The sequence below is a fragment of the Natrix helvetica genome, assembly GCF_964273705.1.
Source record: "Natrix helvetica genome assembly, chromosome: 6".
NCBI classification, from domain to species: domain Eukaryota; kingdom Metazoa; phylum Chordata; class Lepidosauria; order Squamata; family Natricidae; genus Natrix; species Natrix helvetica.
Genome location: NC_138553.1, coordinates 9,051,398 through 9,077,115, shown reverse-complemented (window position 1 = coordinate 9,077,115; position 25,718 = coordinate 9,051,398). Strand labels below are relative to the sequence as shown.

Genomic DNA, 25,718 nt, shown 5'->3' with positions numbered 1-25,718 from the left:
CCCCCCGAGATGGATACGTGCAAAGAATGTTTGTGTTTCTGCAGTGAGTCTTGCCCTTCGCGGTCTTTTTGTGTGGGTCAAAGGGGAGTATACATTCTGACTTGGGGTCTGCTTCAGCCTCCTGGTGGGGGGCTTTGCACGAAGGCTGGAGGGAAGTGCCGCTGGTGGCGAAGAGGGCCTCGTTCCAGTGGGACTGCATCATGGCATGGAACTGGCTGACCAACTCAGCCTACTGAGCCTCCAGGAGCCGGTACCTGGCCTTGCACTCCCGCAGGTCTTCCCTCTGCTTGGAAAGCCTATGCTCGTAGTCCTCAGTGAGGTGCTTCTGCTGAGCCTCCTTCTTGGCCAGATCCAATTTGAACTGAGCCAGCTGTTTTGCTTACTCTTTCTCAGGGTGACTGCTTAGCTCCAAAAACTGCTTCCTGTTGGGGCCCTAAGGAGCCCGTGGTTGGGAGGGGACAGGTGAGTAGAGGCCGGCAAGGAACCTCTCCATGAATGCGACATCGAGTTGGCCATGCCCACCCAGTCACCTGACCACCTAACCACACCCACTCAGCCTGTCATTAGGCAGATCATATTAATGGTCCGCGGGATTTAAAATTATGAATTTGGTGGTTCCTGAGGTCCGAAAGGTTGGTGACCCTTGTTCTAAGGCAGTGAAGCAGCGTCCTTCCATCCAGTGGTGGATTTCAAATTTTTTTAGAACCTCTTCTGTAGGTGTGGCCTGCTTTGTGGGAGTGGCTTGCCAGCCATGTGACTGGGTGGGAGTGGCTTGCCAGCCATGTGACTGGGTGGGTGTGGCCAACTTGTAAAATGTGGTGAAACCCACTTAACAATGCTCTTGCTTAGCAACCAAAATGTTGGGTCAGAAATTCTGGCATTTGAAGCACGCAAGTCTTAAAGCTGTCAAGTTACAAGACCCTCGCACCCCTAACCCTTTAGAAAAAAACCTCCAGGGGTGTTCAAACCTGACAGCTTTAAGACTTGTAGACTTTAACTCCCAGAATTCCTCCACTCGCTCTTCATCTTGATGATGTGCGGACGGGTGGGGGGAGGGAGATGGAACCGGTTCTAAACGGCACTGTAGATTTGTGGAACCTTTCCTATAGAAGAGGTTAGAACAGGCAGGAACCCACCCGATTCCATCTCTTCATTAGGCAGAGAGCTAGTCTGCAAGAGACCTTTGCTATAAACATGCCAGTCTCTAGTTGAAGAAAACCTCGGCCGAAAAAATCTGGCCCACCATTAGAAGTTACTAAACATCTTTCAGACCAGATATTTCAGCCCTACTTTGAAGATGCACGTCTAGCTTTTTCTGGGATTCTATCTTGAGGAGCTTCAAGCTGTTATCCCTAGTACCTCATTTCATTAGACTAGACCACGGTTGGTGAACCTTTTCGGGACTGAGTTCCGAAACGGGAGCGCACACATGCACACATGCACACACACATCAGAAGCTGGAAGAGCAGGCTTCCGGTGTGCATGCAGGCGCCAGGAAAATGATCTTCTGGTTTCCGGAGCATGCATGGATACCAGCCACCTGGTCTTTCAGTTTCTGGCATGCATGCGTGCATGAAGATCAACTGCCCTATGCACATAAGTGCACTGGAAATTGAAAAATCAGCCACCCTGTGCACATGCGCACAATGGGAATATCTGGTTTCTGGCATGTGCACTGGACACCTGGTCTTCTAGTTTCTGGTGTGCATGCATGCATGAAGACCAGCTGGCAGTTGCTCAGGTGCCCACCAGAAACCAGGAGATCATGTTCTCGGCACATGTATGCGCACCGGGCAGCTGGTCTTCTAGTTTCCGGTACTCCCACGTGTGTGAAGACCAGCTGGCCAGTGCGCTGGAACCCGGAAGAGCAACAGGTGATGGCTCGCATGTCCTGAGAGATGGCTTTGTGTGCCACTTCTGGCACATGTGCCATAGGTTCGCCATCACGGGACTAGACATACCCAGTTCCTGCAACCATTCATGGTACATTTTGTCCTCCAGTCCCCTAATCAACTTTGTTGCTCTTCTATTGGGACTTTTTTTGACAATGATACATGGTTTATGTGCATTTGTTTCTACATATATCGCGATTATCTTACAGAAACAAAGAAATACCCAATTGGAAATTAGGCTACTTTAAAAAAAAAACTTGGCTTGCTTTATTAGTGGCAATGTTTTTATTTCGTAATTCAACCCGATTCTTCCTTTGAATTATCAAGGTTTCGACACTGATTATTCAAAATGTAAAAAAAATAAAAAATACATTTCCTGTAATTGTGTTTCAATGTCATGATGTGACAGTGATCTCTTTGAGGGCAGGGAATGTCAAACACAATATGGCAAATGTAGTTTTCTAGATAAAAAAAGATTTATTTTATTGCCTGGAAGTGTTATAATGCAACTGGCGGAGAAATGTGAACTAATTGAAGGGTTAGATGAAAAAAGTTTGCAGAAATGAACAAGCAGGAACCAAAGGGAGTTTTAAGCAGGGAAAGGTCAGGTATAAGTTTAAAGAAGATTATTTACTATGTGGATATGAAGAGAAGCTATGGCTTGGTTAGATGTCTCAATTTTCCATTGGATTTCAGAATGAAACGGCATATGAGGCAAGGACTCCAGTGAAAGGAGAGGTCAGAGTAGTGTGTTCTGTATAATTGGTTATATAATGCATTGTGTTAGCTTGCTAAACTGAAGACCAAGTCACACCGAACTGCAGATTATTTTCAGATGTTTAACCAGAAATGAAATGCCTATCTTTGGGAAATAAAAGAAGAAGAAGAAGAAGAAGAAGAAGAAGAAGAAGAAGAAGAAGAAGAAGAAGAAGAAGAAGAGGAGGAGGAGGAGGAGGAGGAGGAGGAGGAGGAGGAGGAGGAGGAGGAGGAGGAGGAGGAGGAGGAGGAGGAGGAGGAGGAGGAGGGAGAGGGAGAAGAAGAAGAAGAAGAAGAGGAGGAGGAGGAGGAGGAGGAGGAGGAGGGAGAAGAAGAAGAAGAAGAAGAAGAAGAAGAAGAAGAAGAAGAAGAAGAAGAAGAAGAAGAAGAAGAAGAAGAAGAAGAAGAAGAAGAAGAAGTCATTCACTCAGTTGTTTCAGACTCTTGATGATTCTCTGTGCCAGGTCTCATCTTCCAATCTTGCACTACTTCTTTGAGTTATTCTATGCTCTACCTGATGTCAGCCAGATGGTGTTTGGCTAACTTGTTCTTTGGCATCCTGGTTTTCTTCTACTGCTTACCTGGAAGGGATCCCCGATTCTAAATTTGGAAACAAAGCTTTTGGGAGAGTATCAGGAGTGTTGTGGGATAATGGGAGAGAATGTTCTATAATTGCACTTTTTTAAAAAAAAAATCTGTTCTAAATTAATCCAAGGGCCAGATCTTCCAGCAATTTGGCAACTAACGGGGAGAAGTTGGACAGAACCTTCCAAATTATTGCTTGATTCTAGAATAATTTAGTGTTTAAAGTATAGGTATTCTAGAATACGATCCTGGGTAATCATGTGCAAAAGCAGAATCTTCATGTCAGGCCCCAGGAACCGAGAATGACACTTGGAGATGTTTCTGAGTAGTTTCTTTATTGATGTTCGTCTACAGACAGAATCTTGCCAGATTAAAGCAACTAGATACATTCTGTGAATAGCTAGGAAGGGGCCAACTTTGCCCTCTTGCTGTCTACAAGACATTCCAAGATTCTCTGCCTCTTTGCCTTCTGGAAAGCAGCTCCTCCCACTTGGGACTCCAGATTACATTCCACCCAGGGGTGGGTTCCGGATTTTTTTTTTTGCTTCTTTCAGGGACGTGCTTCGGCTGCTCGCACATGTCCAGTAGTGAAAAAATTGCTTCTGCACATGCGCAGAAGCAAAAAACAAGATAGCGGCGCCGATAGAACCAGTTCGCGGGTGTGGGCGGCCGAGTTATTACCTACTCAGCCGAACCGGTTCTAACCGATAGGAACCCACCTCTGATTCCACCCCACTTTGTGATTAAATGAATGAATCAAAATCTCTGCCAAAAAACAATCTGTCAGAAAGCAAAGATAGTATTTTCTTCCCCCCTATGGCAACAGAAAGGTTATAACCTTATATATTGCCAAATAGGTAATACAGGTAGTCCTCAACTTACGACCACAATTGAGATCAAAATTTATGTTGCCAAGGAAAATGACGGTTGACTGAATTGTGCCTGATTTTAGTACATTTTTTTGCCATGGTTGTTAAATAAATCTCTGTAGGTAATTAAATAAACCATGTGGCCATTAAACGAATCTGGTTTCCTCATTGACTTAGCTTGTTGGATGCTGGCTGGAAAGGTCACAACTGGTAATCAAATGACCCAGGGCAGGGCAGCTGTTGTAAATACGTACTGGTTGCCAAATGCTTACATTTTGATCATGTGACTGTAGGGCTGCGGTAACAGTTATAACTGCAAGGGCCAGTTGTAAGTCACTTTTTTCAGTTCTGTTCTAACTTGTGGAACTGTCATAAACAAATGGTTGTAAATTGAAGGCTGCCTGTAAAAAAATTTTTAGCATCCTGTTTTTCTTCAAAGGAAGTTGTTCACCTCTCGGGAAGGCCATTTATTGGTGATAATTATATTTGGAACTTCTAGACTTTTGTTAATGTCCCCTGCTTATTGAATTTGTGTATCTAATCTACTATCTGCTTATCAACAAGTAATATAGATATAGCATTCTTAATGAATCTCACTAAAATGCTCTGTGCATTGCAACAATGATTGGAAACCAGCCACACAAGGATGCATCCATGCACATAAACACACACAATGATTAAATAATCAGAGACAAAGGGGCTGAGGGACAGGAAAAAGTGGAAAAAAATCTACTTTCACTGGTGCAAATTCCCACGATCAGTAGCACTGTTATGGTAAAAACTGAGTAAATTGAGGGGAAGCAGCAAAAAGAGGAAAATGGGGACAGGAAAAGCAGCTATTAACTTGAAGAATAAATAGTATGGCTATTATTAGAACAAGTGAGAACTGATTGGTTGGGGGTGGATAGTTTCCTGATGTATATTGAATAATAATATCTCCAGTCAACACTGTATACGTGCCCCTAGATTTCTCATTATCAAACACCGTCGACTTCCAGGCATTTTCTCAGAAACAATTTTTATAACATATCTGGGTCCAAGATCCATCTTTACTTTGCTATGCCAGTATCTGCATCTGATCCGTGAAATTCCCCACTATTAAAAAATAAAGTAACTCTGAATATCTAATATGCAACAGGTGTTTGAAATATTATATCGGAGAATTAGATAGTAGGACCCTTTTTCATTGTTAGCAATATCCTTAGTTTGGATTTATTTGCGACCTTCTTTAGATCGCAGTTTCAATCAGTTGATCTGGATCAATGTTCAATTAATAGAATAGAATAGAACAGAACATATGGAATGGAATGGAATAGAATAGAATAGAATATATGGCGTGGCGTGGGGTGGCATGGCATAGAATAGAATAGAAAATATGAAATGGGATGGACTGGGATGGAATGGAATAGAATAGAATAGAAAATATGGGATGGAGTGGAATAGAATAGAATATATGGCGTGGCGTGGCATGGAATGGCATGGCATAGAATAGAATAGGATAGAATAGAAAATATGGAATGGAATGGAATGGAATGGAATGGGATGAAATAGAATAGAATAGAAAATATGGAATGGAATGGGATGGGATGGGATGGCATGAAATAGAATAGAATAGAAAATATGGGATGGGGTGGGATGGAATAGAATAGAATAGAATAAAACAGAATAACAGAGTTGGAAGGGACCTTGAAGATCTTCTAGGCCTGTGGTTCTCAACCTGTGGGTCGGGACCCCCTTGGGGGTCAAACAACCCTTTCACAGGGGTCGCCTAAGACCATCGGAAAATACATATGTTCGAAAAAATATGGAAAACATAAAATAATTTTATGATTGGGGGTCACCACAACATGAGGAACTGTATTAAAGGGTCATGACATTACGAAGGTTGAGACCCACTGTTCTAGGCCAACCCCCTGCTCAGGCAGGAAACCCTACACCACTTCAGACAAATGGTTATCCAATCTCTTCTTAAAAACCTCCAGTGTTGGAGCATTCACAACTTCTAGAGGCAAGTTGTTCCACTGGTTATTTGTTCTAACGGTCAGGAAATTTCTCCTTAGTTTTAAGTTGCTTCTCCCCTTGGTTAGTTTCCACCCATTGCTTCTTGTTCTACCCTCGGGTGCTTTGGAGACTAGTTTGATTCCCTCTACTTCTTCTCATACTGTATGTTTTAGTCTCCAGTTCCCTCATCATCTTTGTTGCTTTTCTCTGCACTCTTTCTAGAGTCTCAACATCTTATTTCAATTATAAAAACAGAAATAACAATCGTAAAGGAAGTCAGAGTGTGTTAAAATAGACACTCAACACTGAGCATACAAATTTAATAAATAAATGGTATCAGGAATGAACTGTATGTGAATTTATTATAAACTTAATGAAATATACCATTTATATTGGTAGTGTTTTTGTTACGGGTGATGCATCATTTAGATTAAATACCACATTAAAAATGAGTAGTAGGAGATAAAATCCATACGTTGAGATGAAATACAAGGAGAGTCTGCATACTTTTGTCTAACGAAACTGATGATCCATCCAATTTAAGACTTAAGCTCCATCCAATAACCCTCTTTGGGTCAGATGGCACTTCAGTCCTTGCCGTTGGCCCAAAGTTATAGGTGGTCCTTGACCTACAGCCACCATTGAGCCCAAAATGTCTCTTGTTAAAGTTGTTAAGTGAGTTTTGCCTCATTTTACTACCTTTCTTGCCACGGCAATGGCAAGAAAGTAGTGGTTAAGTTTGGTTACCGGATTGTTAAATGAATCTGGGTTCCCTATTGATTTTGCTTGCCAGAAGGTTCCAAAAGATAATCCCATGATCCCGGGACATTGTTACCGTCATAAATATGAGCCCGTTGCCAAGTGGCCAAATTTTGGCCAGATGACCACGGGGATGCTGTAAATGGTTGTAAATATGAACAATGACCCATAAGTCACCTTTTTCAGGGCCATTATAACATAGAATGATCCAGTGCTGGGAGCACCAGCCCACCCGCCCTCCGCTGAGCAGCTGGAGCATCGCAGGCGGTAAGTACGCATGTGGTGGATGCCCAGCTCTGTTACATTGTACCAGTTGCAACGGGATCCGGAACCCACCACTGGAATGGTTGCTAAATGAATATTTGCAAGTCAAGAACTTGTTCTGCCCACAAGTGCCTAAAATAGCTTCATTTCTCAAAATTGCCTTTTAGAAAATCAGGAATCTCTCCCCATCCTTTGCCTTATTGCTTTTGAATGTTTCTTTGTTGCTGCTGTTGTTGTTGTTGTTGTTGTTGTTGTTGTTTCCACTTCCATCCATCGCAAGTGATGTTGGAAACCTAACTAGTTCTGGTTGCACAATATTGAAAGTTACCATAGTGATGAGTAGTGGACACAGCTTCTCCTCCCCCATTCTTTAAATTAAAGAACAGATGCTGAAAAGATTGATCTTGCTGTGACCTCCTTTGAGCTGACATCAGCACACTAATTGTTTTCCATTCTTTTCTCCACAGCCTAAGCTTTGTCCTCCTCTTCGGTCTTGGCCCGTTTTTTAGATTAAAGAGCCAGTCACAAAAGCAGGGATGCCTTTTGTCATCTGCAGTATGAGACTATTTATCTCAGATCCCTGTTGGTTCCATTGAGCAGTTAATCATAAAAGTCGACCAACGACGTATAATGGGGAAATAAATGTCAGTATTTCAAAACCACAGTGGAAGTTGTCTGGCAGCCAGTATTGGCTGTGGATACCCAACCTTTTATTCATAACCTCATAAACTGAAATCATTTAGGAATGGACTGTTAATTAGTGGGTTTTGAGTTAGTAGTACTTAGTCTCAACTTTAGATGCCATTCCAAAAAAAGGAAAAAAAAAAGATTTGCAGAGGACCCAACTTTTCATCTTTTTATAGGTCTTTAAAGCAGCTGTGTCTTTTCCTGGAATCGCACAGGCATGAGATTCCCTGGTGGGGAAACGTGCCTATTTGAGATGTTTGCCACCAGGTGCTATAGGTGTGCTTCCTGCAGATTTTAGGAATCTTTGATTTGGAATCCATTCTGAATCACTACACAGCACAGTTACATCATATTGGGTATTTGGTATGTTTATCAGGGACATATTTAGAATAACAAAGTTGGAAGGGACCTTGAAGGTATTCTAGTCCAACCCCCTGCTTAGGCAGGAAACCCTACACCACTTCAGACAAATGGATATCCAACATCTTCTTAAAAACTTCCAGTGTTGGAGCATTCACAACTTCTGGAGGCAACTTCTGTTCCACTGATTAATTGTTCTCGCTGTCTGGAAATTTCTCCTTAGTTCTAAGTTGCTTCTCTCCTTGATTAGTTTCCACCCATTGCTTCTTTTCCTGCCCTCAGGTACTTTGGAGAATAGTTTGACTCCCTCTTCTTTGCGGCAGCCCCTGATTTATTTATTTTATTTGCCTTTTAAAATACCACCAGCTTTCTTCCTAGGGCTCCTCCCTTGGAACTTTTTCTACCCTAACAGACAGTCAGGAATCTCAATATTTATTTTTATTTATTGGATTTCTATGCCACCCGTCTCATTACTAGTGACTCTGGGTGGCCATCTCAATATCTCATTCACACATTCAAATCGGCACATCGTATTGCAGTTGTCAGATAATTAACCTTCAATCGTGAAATAACCAGATGTGGGCTGAGTTTTCATAGAACTAAGGCATTTTGGAATGCTTTTTATCATGTTTTATTTTGATGCGCAGTATTATAGTAATTTGCAGATTTAAGCCCTGGGTAGGCAACCGCCAAAATAAGAAGGTAAAAACCTGGGAAAACATAGACCTGTCATTTGTGACATATTCCTTTTCACAGCAGATTGTAAATTCCAGCTCAGTCCTCTAGCCAGTGAAGAAGAGATGATCTTTTATGAATATATCTATCTCTGTGTGTCTGTTTTTATCTCCAATAATTATAATAATGCCAACAAGCTGTAATGGAATTAAAACTGTTAAAAACAATGGACAGTGAGACTTAATTGACAGCATGAAAAATTGTCACAGTGAAAAGCAGGGAGTTACATTATAGGATGAGAAATTAGATCTAACTGTTGCATTGTGATTCGGTCCTAAAAATGAGCCTACAGTAGACTAACTTAAATAGATGGTTAGGATATTGAATTTAGTAATTGGAACAGCAAAGTGTACAATAGGCCAAAACACACAGTTGTAGTTGATTAGTTAAAGAGTGCTGACGCATGCATGAGGCAATCTATGTTCTGATTGGTTGCCGTAAATATAAAGAGGGTGTTTCCCTTTTTTCCCGCCTTTTTCTTCTGTGTGTTCTGTATGCTGTTTGATTTACCTCATGATATTCTTGTGCTCCTGACTATCTTGTGTTTGTTCTTCCTCCCACCCTCCCTCCCTCCCTCCCTCCCTTCTTTCGACAAAGACTGCTTTAAATTTAAATGCTAAATATATTTATGTATGTATATGGACCCGGTGTCTCAGTGGCTAAGACGCTGAGCTTGTCGATCAGAAAGGTCAGCAGTTCTGCGGTTTGAATCCCTAGCGCTGTGTAACGGAGTGAGCTCCCGTTACTTGTCCCAACTTCTGCCAACCTAGCAGTTCGAAAGCAAGTAAAAATTCAAGTAGAAAAATAGAAACCACCTTTAGTGGGAAGGGAACAGCATCCCGTGGCCTTCGGCATTTAGTCATGCCGGCCACATGACCACGGAGACGTCTTGGGACAGCGCTGGCTCTTCAGCTTTGAAACTGAGATGAGCACCGCCCCCTAGAGTCAGGAACAACTAGCACATATGTGCGAGGGGAACCTTTACTTTTACCTTATATTTACGTATATATAAAAGACTACAAGTTTGTGTTAGTGTCTCTGACTTCATCTGGACACCTGCCGGACAATTCCTCAACATTATTTTTTCTTCGGAAACTTCTTCAGAAGGCTTTCAGATTTGAAAAGGCAACCCCGTGTAGGTTATGGCTTGCCTGCAAGTTTACTAGGATTTGTTTCCCCTTCTCTGACATCACCGTATGCTAAGGATTTAATGAGAAGGAAGGAGCAAGACTAAATTCAGAGGACAGTAGCAGATAGTTGCTCTTCCCTTTTAGTCCTTTGGAACTGGTTGTGGTTTATAAAGCAGTGGTGGGTTTCAAACATTTTTAGAACCTCTTCTGTAGGTGTGACTTGCTTTGTGGGAGAGGCTTGCCGGCCATGTGACTGGGTGGGAGAGGCTTGGCAGCCATGTGACTGGGTGGGCGTGGCCAACGTGTAAAATGTGGTGAAACTCACTTAACAACGCTCTTGCTTAGCAACCCAAATGTTGGCTCAGAAACTCTGGCTTTTGAAGCACGCAAGTCTTAAAGCTGTCAAGTTACAAGACCCTTGCACCCCTAACCCTTTAGAAAAAAAAAACCCAGGGGTGTTCAAACTTGACAGCTTTAAGACTTCTGGACTTCAACTCCCAGAATTCCTCTTCCAATCTTGTTGGCTCAGGAACACTGGCATTGAAGTGTGCAAGTCTTAAAGCTGCCAAGTTACAAGACCCTTGCACCCCTAACCCTTTAGAAAAAAAACCGCAGGGGTGTTCAAACTTGACAGCTTTAAGACTTCTGGACTTCAACTCCCAGAATTCCTCCTCCAATCATATTGGCTCAGGAACACTGGCATTGAAGTCTGCAAGTCTTAAAGCTGCCAAGTTACAAGACCCTTGCACCCCTAACCCTTTAGAAAAAAAACCGCAGGGGTGTTCAAACTTGACAGCTTTAAGACCTGTGGACTTCAACTCCCAGAATTCCTCCTCTCGCTCTTCATCTTGATGATGTGCGGACGGGTGGGGGGAGGGAGCTGGAACTGGTTCTAAATGGCACTGTAGATTTGTGGAAGCTCTTCTATAGAAGAGGTTAGAAGTGGCAGGAACCCACCCCAGCATTGAATCCTGAGATCCAACAATTTGCTTTATCTATCGGGCATTATACTTATTTCCCCCATTTTCAAAATGGTCTCTTGTCAGAGTGGGAGAGAGGACTGGGGAAAAGGATTAGAAATGAGACTCTGTCCTGAGCCAAGCTGACCTTTTTTGCAGAATTTTGCAGAAAATTCTGCTGCACCTCATTTTGGGCCTGGAAAGCCTCCTGCACCAACCTGGAAGCCAAATATGGACGAGGGGGTGCTGCGCGAGCCCCCCCCAAATGCAATGCAAACGCTCCCCTATACGTGTGCCTCACCCCCTCCACGCATGCCCGTGTGCATCCTTTGCATTCGCCCCCCCTGCCCCCCCTCCTTCCCCATGCATGCACGGCAGAGATTTTAAAAGTTGAGTACAGGTAGTCCTTGATTCAAACAGTTCATTTAGTTACAATGGCATTGAAAAAAGTGACCTATGGCTGTTTTCCATACTTATTATTGTTGCAGTATCCTGATCAAAATTCAGATGCTTGGCAACCAACTTGTATTTAAGACAGTTGTAATGTCCTGGGATCATGTCGTCAACTTTTGCAACCTTCTGACAAGCAAAGTCAACGGGTCGGTCAGACTCACTTAACAACCTTCTTATAAATTTAACAACTCTAGTCATTTACGTAACAACTGTGGCAAGAAAGGATATAAAATCACCCAAAATTCACTTTACAACTGGGCTCAGTTGGTAGTTGTAAGTTGAGGGTTATCTGTATACTCTGGGAACTATTTGAGAGAAGCTGTCTTCACCCTCTTTCAGATGTAACATCCGAAATAAATTATCTCTTATTCCTCTTGGAGATCCACATCCCCCTACATCAGGGGTGTCCAAACTTGGGAACTTTAAGACTTGTGGACTTCAACTCCCAGAATTCCCCAGCCAGCAGAGCTGGCTGGGGAATTCTGGGAGTTGAAGTCCACAAGTCTTAAAGTTCCCAAGTTTGGACACCCCTGCCCTACATTTTATCACACTACTTTTTTCCTCAGCTTTGTATCCACTGTGCCCCTAAAGATCTTGAGGACCAGGATCTCATCCTCTGTAGCTGTTCCCAGAGGAAGTCCTTCTGTTCTCATTTGTTTCCCAGTGGAAAGTTGCTTCATTTCCCAAATAATTTGGGACCTTTGCTGAAATGTAACCCTGATAGCATATCGTATAAATTTAGCTGCTGCTCAAATTGTGGTTCTGAAAGCTGCTGTTGGTTTATAAATGAGATGAATTTATGTTGTAATATATTAGAGGTTTTTTTTACGCACTTTAAAGTCTCTTTGAAGTGTTTTGGCACAAAAATCAAGATATGTATAATCTCTGTCCATCAATCAATCAACCCAAGGAAGGCTGGAAAAAACTTTTTTTCCCAATATTTCTTTCTATTTTTCAGGATGAATCTTTGTTAGGTGGGAATCTACTGAGATTAATTTTATCCCCAACGCTGGAATGCACGTTTGGTTCTGATTCTCAGGTATGTGGCTTAAATGCAGCTCCTTTCATGTCTATCTTCACTTTATGTTGTACAATAATTCCAACAAAATTTTACATTCAAGTAGCTGGAAATTGGTGGGTAATTTTCACGATCCACTTCTCATAACTCCATTTCCCTTCCATTTTCCCTTCCTTTTCCCCTGTTCATAGCCCATCCATAAGCATCCATCTCAAACTGCACAATACTAAAATAATGAAATGTTCAGTCTGATGTCAAAATGCAAACTCAGTTTTTTTTTATATTTGCATATTGCTCCCTCAAGAACATCTATAGCCTCATCCTTCTTCAATGGCCAGGTACTATTCATGTGATGGCTTCTAACACAGCTTTAAAAATCTAGCTCTAGAAAAACCTTATAAAATAAAATCTCTTGATTGTTCAAAGCTTCTAGCAGCTTAAGAGAGCAATGGAGATGTATACAAATAAACAGTGTTGAAAAGTTTGTGAAAAGCCTAAAACTGTGTGCCTGAGAAATCATAATCAAGCATTATTTGAATAATGAATGCAATTTGGTATTTGCAATCATGATGTGGATGCTATTGTCGTATATGAAGACAACCACACAGCGATCCAGATGGCATCAAATCTTGCTGTAAAGACAAGGACAAAGCATACTGACTTAATATATTTGAATGTACGGCAAAGTGTTAGTAGTAAAATGATTACACTAGAGTATTGTATGTCTGAAGAAAACATAGCTGATCATTTTACCAAAGTACTGTAAAACATAAACATTGTTGTGATGAGTACGGACTCAGACTGTAATGTTATGTATATTGCTTACCCAAGGGGGAGAATGTTAGGAATGTAAGCTAACAGTTTGGTCGGCAATATATAAACCAGGATGGTAGTACTGTAGCTTTAAGTACTGCTGTAATGTGATTGGCTGCTGTTACCTCAAGCAGCCATAAGAGGGAGCCAGAATGACTGTTAGCTCTCTGTTTGTTAGATGCTGATCGGTGGATGTATTGTGAGTTATTGTGTTTTTGCTACTGTTAGCTGCTTTGTGTGCTAAACTGATTATTTGATACTGGACTGTGTTTGAAGGATCATTCCTTAACTGAGAACATTGATAACTGACTGACTGAACCGTGTATGACTTGGACTTTAAATTGAACTCTGAATACCTCTATATTTCCACATAGTAAACTACTATTATTTATACTATTTGGTGTCCCTGTATGCTGGTTTGTGCGTGTTCTTCCATACCGCTCTCATTACACTTCTCTGCACACTCACTCTCCTAACGGGGAGCTTACTTACTTAGCAGTCATCATCCTTAGTTGTTACATGCACACATGATAAATGCACAGGAAACTTTTTAAAGTTGAGGTCTTGCTCTAAATGCTCTTATAAATTGTGTCTTGTATCAAGGCTTGTTTGAGTGAAGTAGAGGCTGTAGTAAGCACAGGCTGTCACAAAACACAGCTTTTGGAAGGCATGTTGGTGAAGTGTGCCCTACCATCAGCCTTTCAAAAGATGCTGAACATCACTTCTGCTTTTTGTTCCCGGATATGTAGAAACATATCTTAGGTTTGGCTGTATCCACCTAGAGGTGTCTGCAGAATTTTGTCATAATGGCTAAATGAGTGTTATAACATTGAGATACAAGCTCTGCACTCTTTGTTTCATCATTTACCCTCCTCAAAATTCCTCCATATCTACCCACCACATTTATTCTCTAAGGCAGGGGCGTCAAACTCGAGACAACAGGTCTGTTCTGACCTAGGCTTTCCAAGAACATGAAGCAAACTCCTTGTCCTGACAAAAACCCATTTTATTAATTGACTGTGAATTCTTCTCATTCACATCCAGTAAAGTCTTTCAAGGGAGGATTTAAAGTCACCGACCTTATCTGGCTTGGAGAGTTGGGAGGCCAATATCTGCAAACTTGGCAAAGAGTCTCAGAGAGTCACGAACCAATTAAGCGAACTAATTGTCTCCTGCAAACTCCACTCCTATTTCCTCTCTCTTTTATTTCCTCTGGAAGGGACCATTCATCATCCACCTGTGACCTTACTCCCAAGTTGACCCCTGTCCTTTAGCTGTTCTCTTCTGCTGGCAACTCTGCACATGCACACACTAGGAACAGGTTCCAGTTGTTCCTCTGCCTCACTGATGCCTGACTCTGAAGGCAACTGATAACTGGCATATGGCTCTGGCCCCCTCTCTGCCTCCGACACAGAGCCCTCATCAGAGCCTTCCACAGACTCCAGGACTGGCCCATGTCCCTCCCCAACATCCTCACTGTCCGAATCTGCTGCCAGCTCTGCTAGCCACTGGTGGGTCACAACAAACTGCAGTGATTTAATTATATGGGATAGGTAGCAGGCCCCAAGTGTGTCCAGTGTGGCTTTGTGTGTGCTGGCGGGCAATGTTGTCACGTGACATATTGCAACTTCCCCCCCCCTTTGTTAAAATGGGGGTGGCCAGCATGTGACGCATCCAGCCTGTGGGCTGCGAGCTTTACCTCTCTGCTCGAAGAAGACCTAAAAGGGAAAAGAGAGGCAGAGGTGATCTTAGTTGATTTCCATAATTTTATCAGAGTTCACTTCATGATCAGCCAGTGAAGGAAACTCAATGGATATCAAATGAGGTTTCTGCCTACCTCATTCTTAAAATGTGATCTGGCACTACTTCAGCATTGGCCAACCAGATGTTATTGGTAAGAAGATAATCAGCAATAACCCAATAATGAAACTAACAAGTCCACCATAACTTTGTCTCCATTTATCACATTGCTGATTCAATATAAGCAGAATGTGTGAATATCTTCTAAACGTGTTAGCATGAGCTCTTATCACTCATCTATGTTTCTGAGACTCGTTTGTCAAATACTTCATTTCATTACATCACAATCTGTCTGGACAACCTTGTCATTGCAATTTCCACACCCAAGCAATTTCTTTGTTCCCTCTGACGATGAAATTTTATCTCTGTGGTCAACCCGGCTTAGGTTAATAGCCTGGAACAAACCTCATTTAAAATCTTTTACATAATGAGAAGGAACAGAGAAAGACAGGGAAAAGGAGTTGGTGGCTGATATGGGATCTCACAAATTCATATCAGCTCTTGGATAGGCTCATGGCTCTTTAAAAAGCTTTGGGTTGACTTGCCAGATTTTGTGTTAAGATTGACAACTGAAAAAGTAGAGTGAGCAGTTGTTGCTACCCTATTGCACCAATAATTAATGCCACATAACCAGCTGCACTTTTTCATCTACTATTTTTTTTCCTTTCAAACAAATTATGTCGTTATTATTGTTCCAATAATGCATAGCTTAAGAGAGATAATAAATATTTAGCCCTTTAAAAGGAATCAGCCTAGTCAACAGTCCAGCTTTGTCAAAATTAGCCGAATTGGAAGCGTCAAATGAAAACGCAAATTTCTCTCGTTTTGTTGATTTTTTGTTAGGAACAGCCTCCATCGGAATTTAATAAATTTAATAGGCCAGATGGATGGAGTGGCTGAATAGCTGCAAATAGAGTCATAAGTTAGGCAGCCTTAAAATTGACAAATTCTGTTTTGTGTAAAATGAAAATAGATAGGAGATAGGTTGTAGGGCCAAAGAAGAAGGGGACGACAGAGAATGAGGTGGCTGGATGGAGTCACCAAAGCAGTTGGCGTGAGTTTAAATGGACTCCAGAGAATAGTAGAGGATAGGAAGTCCTGGAGGAACTTTGTCCAAGGGATCACGATGGGTTGGACACGACTTCGCAACTAACAACAACAATGTTGTAGCTGGTTCTTCAAATCAGTCTTGACTCCTGGCAATTTCCTGGACAAGTCCATGCAGTTTTCTTGACAACATTTTTGGAAGTGGTCTGTCACTGCCTTCTTCATAGAGACAAGAGAGAGGGACTGGCCCAAAGTTATTAACCTGGCTTTGTGCTTAAGGCAGAATTATAACACACAATCTCCTGGTCTAGTTGTCTAGTTCCTTTAAGCTCTGTATCGAACTAACTCTGAATTAGGAGACATACAAGGCTTAAAATTCAGGACACTTACTAAGAATTCCATGTGATCACGTTTGTGCAATTAAATCCTATTAATGTATAAACAAAACTGAGCAAGGACAACACAAATGATGGCAAGCTCTATGCAGTTCCTCACATGGAATGGGGCAACTCGCAGGATAACTCAGTGTGGGATAGCTATAATATCATTATTAATAATAATATTAAAAACACTAATAATGTAACTAATAATATTAAGAGAGGAACAGGTCTAAAGTACAGTTATCTCGCATTAGGTTGCCCTTTGGGTGAGCTGACCCATGGAGAAGGGTCTCACATGTGAGTTGCCAATGGTGAGTTGGCTGGGTTGAGTTGGCCACAGCAAGTTGTTTGCAGCGAGCTGGACCCTCCTCAAGTGCCTATGACACATGTAATCCCAAACTTCACCTTAGTGATCAAATGTTGATTTGGAGTATTATTTTTCTTCTTTTTTTCAGATTAAATAAATGCTAAAAGAGATCTGTTAAAGTTCTCAGTGAATAGAATTGAATTCTTTATTGGCCAAGTGTGATTGGACACACAAGGAATCTGTCTTTGGTGCATATGCTCTTACTGTACATAAAAAGACAAGATATATTCGTCAAGAATCATAAGGTACAACATTTAATGATAGTCATAGGGTACAAATAAGCAATCAGGAAACAATCAATATCAATCGTAAGGATACAAGCAATGAAGTTACAGTCCTGCAGTCATAAGTGGGAGGAGATGGGTGATAGGAACAATCAGAAGACTAATAATAATATTAATGCAGCCTACGTGAATGGTTTGACAGTGGTGAGGGAATTATTTGGTTACCAGAGTCATGGGGAAAAACTGTTCTTGTGTCTAAGTGTCTTGGTGTGCAGTGGTGTTGGATATAGATGTTCTTCATGTGTGGTTAATCAGTGATAATTTATTCCACATGCTAAGACCTTCAAGTGATCCATTGGTCATCTTAGATGTTGTCCACTCCTTCATATCAATATAAGTTATAATTCTGGCTATATTTTAAGAGTTTCTCTTCTGGATTTTCTAACATTGTACAATTTATTCTCCTGCTAAATGTCAGTTTTGTAACTTTTGCATGATTTGTATCAGCTATGCTGCCTAAAGCGATATATCAGCTGTTCTAAAAGCATATGACACTTTTCTTTTTCTCTGTTTAATCCCCAATCTGTATCACATGAACTCTTCATGGCCGTAAAAAAGAAAACGGATCAGAAATATAGAAAATCAAAATGTGTATCGTAACATTACAAAAATGCAGGGCCGTTTTTATGTGTCTGTCCGTTTGCTTCCATTAAGTGGACTATATCTTAGATTTTCACTAGGGAAAAGTCAAATACTGGTACTTTTTTGTTATCAAAAAAGCGAAGCCCTGGAAAAATAATTCTTAAAAATATGAAAAATTCTCCACAAAACTCTTGGTTGGCATTAAAAGAAGATGATCAGCCAGACCATAACCCAAATGGCACTCCTTTTGGTGATACTTACTCAAGAAGTATTGATCCATTTTTTCATATGTATTTTTTCATATGTATTTTCTCCTGAGGAAACTGAAGTAGTTTCTTTGGGGGGTGGGGGAGAGATGGATTTGGATGAGGATAAATGGCAGAATAATATTAGATAGACATACCTACAGTCCCTACTGATCAGATAAATATAGAAAGAGAAAATACTTGATTAAGTGAATGATGGCATACTGGCTGGGAGATTCTGGAAATTGATGTCCACAAATCTTCAATTTGCTATGCTTGCAAAGCACCTTGGTGTAGTATAATGGCTAGAGACACACCACCCAAAGTTGGACAAAGGTCCTTTTGGAAATGTCCCAAAGGTTAACCCTAGTCTTGGCTTGGTAATGTATATAAGCCATGATTGTAATAAATGTACCTGTTACTTTAAATGCTAGAGAGATGTAATTGGATGCTAATTGCTTGAAGCAGCCATATAAGGAGGAAGGAACTATTACGGTTAAACCCCCCCCCCCCACTACTGATGTTCCTGACTGTTACTGTATGAGCTTTGTATTGGAGAGAAGACCGTGTATTGGATGGTGGCTAGTCTGTAACTAAGTTACCTGTCTACATGGTGAATTGTGAATTGAGCAGCTGTAACTTCAACAAGGTGTAAATAGACTGTATATACTTCAAGACTGCTTATAGTCTGTTTGGAGACTATTTATCCTATTTTTTGTTATGCAAGTAAAGCTATTGTTTGTTTTACCTTTGGTGGCTGTGAGTGACTATTCAACGGCTTATTCCTTACTACGTTCTGCTGCTGAACTCTAGTCTCCTAACGGGGATAGACTTAACAGTTCTTTTTGTAGTTGCCTTTTGAAAAAGCACCTTTGGGACAACCATGATCTGGATGACTAAAAATCTCCATAGATACCCTCCTGGAAATGTTCTCCACCTGCAAATCCAGCAGTAACTGTGAACTCAGGAGCACCTCTGAATCATGGGCTTATTGCTGTCCTCTGAAGTATAACCCACTATATTTATTCTCTAAGGCAGGGGTGTCAAACTCGAGGCAACCCATCTGTTCTGACCCAGGCGTCCCGAGAGCATGAAGCAAACTCCTTTTCCCAACACAAACCACTTTTATTAATTCTGCTCATTCACATCCAGCAGTCTTTCAAGGAAGGATTTATAGTCACAGACCTTATCACTCTTGGAGAGCTGTCAGGCCAATATCTGCAAAACTTGGCAAGGAGTCTCGGAGAGTCAGGAACCAATTAAGCGAACTAATTGTCTCCTACAAACTCCACTCCCCTTTCGCTCCTCTTTTATTCCCTATGAGAGGGGCTGTTCATCATCCACCTATGGCCTTACTCCCAAATCGACCCCTGTTCTTTAGCTATTCCCAGGGGTCAGCAGGCTCTTTCCTCCCTCTGCTGCGGCTCTGTCACCGGTCGGCACCACAATTTTGAGAGGAGCTTCCGGGGGGGGGGGAAGAGAAGCACAGTGCGCCAGGAGAAGACTCTATGGCAAGGGGAGGGTTTTCCAGTTGTCTCCACAAGTGATAGGGCTTTTGGTGATGACAGATATAGGAAAAAGTACGCTGCGCTAGGAGGAGGCTCTATGGTGGGGGAACTGAACTTCCGGTCAGCTCCAGAATTGAACAGGGGGCTTCCGGTTAGGAGCTTTGTGGCTCCCGGTGTTTTCTTTTCTGTGGGAAATGGGTCCAAATGGCTCTTTGTGTGTTTAAGTTTGCCGACCCCTGTCTTTGTCTGGCAACTTTGCACTGGGAACAGGCGCCAGCTGTTCGTCTGCCTCACTGATGTCTGACTCTGAAGGCAGCTGATAACTGTTAGACGGCCCTGGTCCCATCTCTGCCTCCGATGCAGAGCCCTCATCAGAGCCTTCCCCAGCCTCCAGGACTGGCCCATGTTCCTCCCCAACCTCCTAACTGTCCGAATCTGCTGCCAGCTCTGCTGACTGCTGATGGGCCACAACAATATCTCTTTCCCCTTTAATTCCCCAGTCAGTAATCTTTCCCCAGAATTCCCCAATAATGCTGGAATTCAGAGAAAAAAGCAACTTTTATTATGTCTGGGTTGAAGGTTAGCCTGTTTCACCCTGTCCAGAACTCAGTAGCTTCCAGGCACCAGGACAAAGCCAGGACCAGGATGCTAATATACTATCAAATAAAAGCTTGCCTTCAGAGGTTGTTGGTGCTTCAATCACTGGAAGTTTTTAAGAAGGGACTGGACAGCCACTTGTCTCAAATTGTATGGGGTCTCCTGCTTGAGCAGGGGGTTGGACTAGTAGACCCCCAAGTTCCCTTCCAGCTCTATTCCAGTTGATCTGCCTATCAATAATACTTCACCCTGAATCAACAGGGAATCTCTCCCAGTACTTCTGCATAAATGTTGAACTAAAAGCAGGAGAGGACATCTCATCTGACATTTTTTATTCCAGAATATATTCATGTGATTGACTGGCTATTCTTTAGGTACTGTCTTTCTCAAACTCGATATCTACTTGAGCTGTTGTTTTTGTTGCTGATATTCTGAAGGGTTGATTCATTTTGCTTACGTCTCGTTGTTGCTTGTTTGTCTATTCCCTCCAATTGAAAAGGTGGCATGGAAATCTTAATTGAAATAACTGTGAACAGTGGTTTTTAGAAGCATCAGGACAGATATGTTTCTGAAATGAATTTGTAGGCTTTTGGGGTTTCCTTTAACTAGGTATGCAATTGCTTAGCGGTTATGCAAAAAGCATCCTGATTTTTATGTGCTGTCAATAATAGAGTATTCATGACACTTGAGATTTAGATTGAACTATGTATGATTAAGAGCTAGCAATGACACCCTTGAAACACTATACAAGGAAGCACAACAGCAAATGCAAATATGGCAAGTATAAACGTATTTAAGACAGGTTTACTAGATCTGGTTGCTTCTAGGTATGTTAGACTTCAATTTCCATAATTTCTATCTCTGGGTACCAGAAAAGCTGATTTTTAACTGATAAAAACAGCTGTTAAGAACAGAGCTATTATTTACAAGAAGTTTGTGAATCTGTTTACTGTAGATCTGCACAATGAAATAAAGATTGCCCCAAATAAAGACAAAGAAGGTTTCACTAGATTCCATTTTAGGGTAGAAGTCTTATCCTTTATGCTATATTTTTTAAAAATATTTTTCACTTTTCATGCAGCTGTTCCATCTACTAATGAGCTACCTAAAAATTTATACTTATACAATATTGTATCAACATTAAAATCTGCCCAAGCAGAGGGAAATATGTTCGCAAACAACATGGTGACAACTCCATGATTTCCACTCCCCTATTTTTAAAAATAAGCATCAGCTTTCTAGTTCTATTGCATTAATTAAATCTATAATGTTCAAGTCAAACTGATTGAATGACCCACTTGAGAAAAAAAAAATCAACTATTTTTTACTTGACAATTTGGGACACGCACAGTACAAAGACAGACTGGTTGCTGGAACAATAGATGTTTTGTTTATATGTTGTGAGCTGCCCAAAGTAGTTTGGAGTTGGATAGCATCTAAGGCAAATAAATAAACAAATCTGGAAGATTGGAATATTTCTCTCCCACGGAGAAGCTTCAGTAGATTCAATGTTATCGTCAAACGCTAAAATACTTCCATTCTCGCTAGTGAAATGGGGCTTCATACCTGAATAAAAGGAAAACTCTGAAAATGTACCTACATACCTGTCTCCTGTTCTTGTCCCCTTGAATGAAGCTGCTCTTACTTTTTGTATAAGCTACCACTTTGCAGATCTAGTGTGTGAATCAGACTTTTGCTTCATATCCTGGAATGGGTGACCTGGGTGTAGACCAATTTTCAGGTTCTGCTCCATTTCTTAGAGCCAAGCGATAAAACTCATCCTGATGCTTGTAAAAGCCTCAGTTGGGGTTTGAGACACAATTTTCCGCCTTTCTGTAGTGTAATGTCACACAGTGCAAGGGGCTAAGTGGGCTTCGTTCTTAATGCAAGAAGTTGTGATTGACCAGAACTTATGGAGTCTTGAGACCTTTGCAATTTAACTACTGTATTTTTTGGAGTATAAGATGCACCAGACTATAAGACACACCAAGGTTTTGAAGAGGCATTTTTTAAAAAAAAGTAGGTAGGTAGGTAGGTAGAGGGATAGAGAGGGAGAGAAAGAGAGAGAAATGCAGTAGGTAGGTAGGGAGACAGAGAGAGTAATTAGGTAGGTAGGTCGGTAGGTCGGTAGATAAAGGGATAGAGAGAGAAAGAAATAGAGAGAGATAGAGAGATAAAAATACAATAGGTAGGTAGGGGGGAGAGAGAGTGTACGTAGGTAGGTAGAGGGATAGAGAGAGAGAGAAATAGAAAGAGAGAGAGAAATACAGTAGATAGGTACGGGGAGAGGGGGAGAGAGTAGGTAGGTTGGTAGGGAGAGGGAGAGAGAGAGAGAGAGAGAAATATAGTAGGTAGTTAGGCAGAGAGAGAGAGTGAGAGTAGGTAGGTAGGTAGATGGAGGGGGAGAGAGAGCGAGAGAGAGAGAGAGAGAGAAATACAGTAGGTAGGTAGGGAGAGAGACACAGTAGGTAGGTAGGTAGATGTTTCTAGGTGTATTTATCCATGTGTTGGAGGAGGAAATCGCTGACAATCTGCAGCACCTAAGACTTTGTTTCTACTGGCACAGCATTTGATCAATGTAATTCTCATCAATCAGTTAAAGAGCTTTCCAAAATGAAAAAAAAATTTTTTTTGCACTCTGCAAACCTCCTAAAAACGCCCCCTTTTTTCGTGAAAATGGGCCCGTTGTTTTTTTTAAATGGCATGAATAGCCTTGGGGGGGGGGCTTGCAGAGTGCTTCTGCCCCGCCAAAAAAACGAGCAAAAAATGGCCCGTTTTTTGCAAAAATTAGCCTCTTTTTTGTCAAAAATATTGCATGCATAGCCTTATGGAGGCTTATAGAGTGCTTCTGGGGCCGGGGGGGGGGGGCAAACCACGGCACGTTTTTTGCTCATTTCTGCCCTCCCTAACCCCCAGGAGCTCTCTGAAAGCCTCCATAAGGGTATGCACGGCCATTTTGGTGAAGGGGGAAGGGTTTCGGGAGGCAAAAAAAATGCTGTATTCGATGTATAAGACGCACCCAGATTTTCAGCCTCTTTTTTGAGGAAAAAGTTGCGTCTTATACTCTAAAAAATACAGTACCTGCTCAATGCAGGAATTCAGAACAAAGCAAAAAGTAATCCAGATTTTGCTTGAAGACATCCAACAAATTTCAACAAAAGAGTCCACTGCCATCCTTGAATCTCAGTTCCACTCAGTTCCAGTCAAAGAATGATTTGATATTTTAGAACAAAATTTCTCTTATTTAGCTTCTTGCATTCTGGAAGGATAAAGATGATTGTTGTGGCCCGCTGGTGGCCAGCGGAACTGGCAGCAGAGTTGGAGAGTGAGGAGGTTGGGGAGGAACATGGGCCAGTCCTGGGGGCTGAGGAAAGCTAAGATGACGGCTCTGCATCGGAGGCAGAGAGGGATCTAGGCAGCAGTGAGGCAGAGGAACAGCTGGAGCCTGTTCCCAGTGTGCGCATGCGCAGAGCTGCCAGAAGACAAGAACAATTAAGAAAGCAGGGTCGACTTAGGAGTAACACCACACCTTGGAGGGGATTGGCCCCTCCCATAGGAAACAAAAGAGCGAATGGGGAGGGGGCTTTTGCAGGAAACCATTTGTTCATTCAGTCATTACAAGAGTGGAAAGTTCTGTTTGTGACTATAAGAGACTCTGTGCCAAATTTTGCTTTGCACTGCGTTTGGAAACTAGTTATCCGGCAGCTCTCCAAATGAGATTAGGGTCGTGTTGATAACGATTCCTCGGAAAGACTGTTTGCTAAGTCTTGCTGACTGTGAGTGAAAGGAATTCACAGTTGTGGAAATAAAAGGGGTTTTGCCGGGACCAAGATGCTGCTGCTTGCTTTTTAAGGAAGCTGGGGTCAGAACAACGATGGCCATCCCTTGTGTGACTTGAAAAATGCTATCATATATTCTCCTAGTCTTCTTTTCTGAGAGCTAGCACTATTTTATTTATTATAAATAAATTTATATGCCGCCCATCTCACCATCAAGTGACTTTAGGTGGCATACATCAAGAAACCGCAATATAAAACAGTCAAACCATTTTAACATTGAAACGAACAAAAATAGCTAACGAAGGAACCCATATACAACAGGGCGGAGGTGGAGTCTTCTCCTAATCCACTCATCACCTCCAGACTGGGATTCTTCCATTGGGTCCTCAGATCAATCACAGAACCAGGTTTTCACATCCTTCTGAAAGGCCAAGACGGGGTGGATGTATCTCACCTCCAGAGGGCAGGAGCCATGGTAGAGAAGGCTCTTCTCCTGGATCCCACCAGCTGGAATTCCTTGACCTAACCACGGGTGAAATTCAGCAGGTTCCGACAGGTTGTGGAGAACCAGTAGCGGAAATTTTGAGTAGTTTGGAGAACCGGCAAATGCCAGCTCTGGCTGGCTCCAGAGTAGGGAGGGAACGGAAATTTTACAGTATCCTTCCCATGCCACACCCACCAAGCCACACAATGCACACCAAGCCACGCCCACAGAACCGGTAGTAAATAAATGAATTTCACCACTGGACCTAACCAATACTTTTGTGTAGCTCCCTCAGGGGTGGGTTCCTGCCAGATCTAACCTCTTCTACAGAAGAGGTTCCACAAATCTACAGTGCCATTTAGAACCGGTTCCAGCTCTCTCCCCCCGCCCGTCCGCACATCATCAAGATGAAGAGCGAGAGGAGGAATTCTGGGAATTGAAGCCCACAAGTCTTAAAGCTGTCAAGTTTGAACATCCTTGGGGTTTTTTTTCTAAAGGGTTAGGGGTGCGAGGGTCTTGTAACTTGACAGCTTTAAGACTTGCGTGCTTCAAATGCCAGAGTTCCTGAGCCAACATTTTGGTTGCTAAGCAAGAGCGTTGTTAAGTGAGTTTCACCACATTTTACAAGTTGGCCCCGCCCACCCAGTCACATGACTGCCAAGCCACTCCCGCTCAGTCACATGGCTGGCAAGCCACTCCCACCCAGTCACATGGCCGGCAAGCCACTCCCACAAAGCAGGCCACACCTACAGAAGAGGTTCTAAAAACTTTTGAAACCTACCACTGAGCTCCCTCCACCCTTTTCTGTGAAACTTAGTTTATATAATGGTCAGTCACGGTTTAGAACAAATGTGGACCACCTTAAGGGTCTGAAACCATATTTTCTTTGTGATTGGGAAGGCATGAAGCAACAGTAGAACACAACCAAGTGAGATGTGGTTTCCTGGGCCTTATTTATTTATTATTTATTCATTTTCCTATGCTTATTATATCAGGGGTGGGTTGCTGCCAGCACTAATGCCGGTTTGGCGCCTGCGCGTGCATTTTCACCTAAAAAGGTCTGTGCGTGCATAAAACATTAGAAAAGGGGGAAAAATTACATTTCTGCAAAGGAAATTGTTCTGCGCATGGGCAGAACCGAAAATCAAGATGGCGCAGCCATAGGAGAAACGGTTCGGAGGTGTGGCAGGCGTGGGTCACTGCTGGTTGCAGCGACCCAGGCTGCCAAGTTACTAACGGTTCGGCTGAATCGGTCCAAACTGGTAGGAACCCACCTATGATTTATATGCTGAAGTAGCATATGCTGGAGTAGCATATAAGCATAGGGAAATAAATAAATAACAGTCAGTCCACTAACTCTGAGC

The 25,718-nt window shown here is 42.1% G+C and overlaps 1 protein-coding gene across 1 annotated transcript in view; it reads left to right on the top strand.

The window, feature by feature from the left end:
* Positions 1-25,718, top strand: part of SOX5 (SRY-box transcription factor 5) — a 973,495-nt gene that overhangs the window by 305,503 nt on the left and 642,274 nt on the right. Inside the window, exon 3 of the mRNA XM_081957811.1 lies at positions 12,409-12,489. The gene's annotated coding sequence lies outside the window, so the exon portion shown is untranslated. The remainder of the gene's footprint in view (positions 1-12,408; positions 12,490-25,718) is intronic.